Genomic DNA, 1,395 nt, shown 5'->3' on the forward strand with positions numbered 1-1,395 from the left:
CGCGCCCCGGGCCCCGCGCCGCCCGCTTGGTCGCGCGCTCGCTTGCCGCCCGGCAGCACATGTGTTTCTGTTTTGTGTTGTAGCATTTGTTCTGGAAGCTCGTATTTACATTTTAAGTGTATCTGGTGAGTGGGCTGGAGCCGTGATCTGGGCCGGGGGGTGGAAAAAAAGCCCTCCTGTACATCTTTTAGTTGCTCTTCTTCCGTTTTCTCTCCGGTTTCTCATCACTCCAACCAGGTAGGGACTGAAAATCAAAACCGACAACGCTCAGTTTGCGGGATCTGGGAAAGTTTTCCCCCCTCCCTTCCTTCCTGTTTTTTTTTTTTTTAAAGGAGAAAAGGTAAAAAAAAAAAAAAAACCTGAGGAAGGGGGGTTGGGGGAGTGAATGAATAAAAAGGGGAAGGAAGGCGGATCCACGTGGTTTAATCGGAGACAGACAGAGATCCCATTGTTCAAAATCAATAATAAAAAAAAAAGGCAGACAGGGCGAAAGCGCAGGGACTCTGGGGGAAAGTAGCGGCGGAGTCGGGCACTTTGCAGCCGGGATCGGAGGGACCGGCTGGGCCGCACGCTCGGGGAGGGGCTGGGAGAGTTGGGCACCATTAAAGTTTTTATTTTTCGTGTCTGTGCGAGCAGGTGTTTGGGGCTGGGGGCCGGCCTTATTCGCCCCCCTCTCGCCGGGGGGCAGCCCACCTCGAGGGATTAGGCTAATTAGAGCCAGAGGTCGGAACCCCCAGGCTGGCGCGGAATTGGGGGCTCGGGCGGGGGAGGGGGACGGGAGAGAGAACTGCATTTAATTGAGTGGGCTTGGGGAGGGGGGCGCGGAGACAAAAGCAGCAGGTGGGGCGGCGGCGGGGGGGGGAGCTCTTTCAAAGGGGATCTTTGAAGTATCCCGGAGCCTTCTCTAATTAGAACGTAGACGAGCGGAGGCTCCTTTTTCTTTCCCTTTACTTTTTCGGGGACTAGCCTGCAATTGTTGATGCGATGTAGGCAAACCTAACTTGAGGATGGGCCGGGGGGGGTCTCCATTTTTTTTCTTTCCGTAAGAGGATTTCAGCCGGAGACCTGGGCTCCCGTGCGGGATTCCCCGGAGGAGGCGCGCCGGGGCCCGGGAGGGGCGCGATTTCCTCCCGGCTCGCCCCCTCTCCGCCCACCCCGCGGCCGCCACTTTGGGGAGGGCAGGGGAGGAAGTGGAGGCCGGTGGCTCGGCTGCGCTCCCCTCCCCCCGCGCAGTTTATAACCCGTCCATTGTGCGCCGCTGCCCCGTGTCTCCTCCAGCGCGACCATGCCCAGGAAGAAGGCGGCGGCGGCGGCGGCCTGGGAGGAGCCGAGCTCGGGCAACGGCACGGCCCGTGCCGGGCCCAGGAAGCGCGGCGGCCCGGCCGGCAGGAAGCG

Source organism: Suricata suricatta, chromosome 8 (assembly GCF_006229205.1).
Source record: "Suricata suricatta isolate VVHF042 chromosome 8, meerkat_22Aug2017_6uvM2_HiC, whole genome shotgun sequence".
NCBI classification, from domain to species: domain Eukaryota; kingdom Metazoa; phylum Chordata; class Mammalia; order Carnivora; family Herpestidae; genus Suricata; species Suricata suricatta.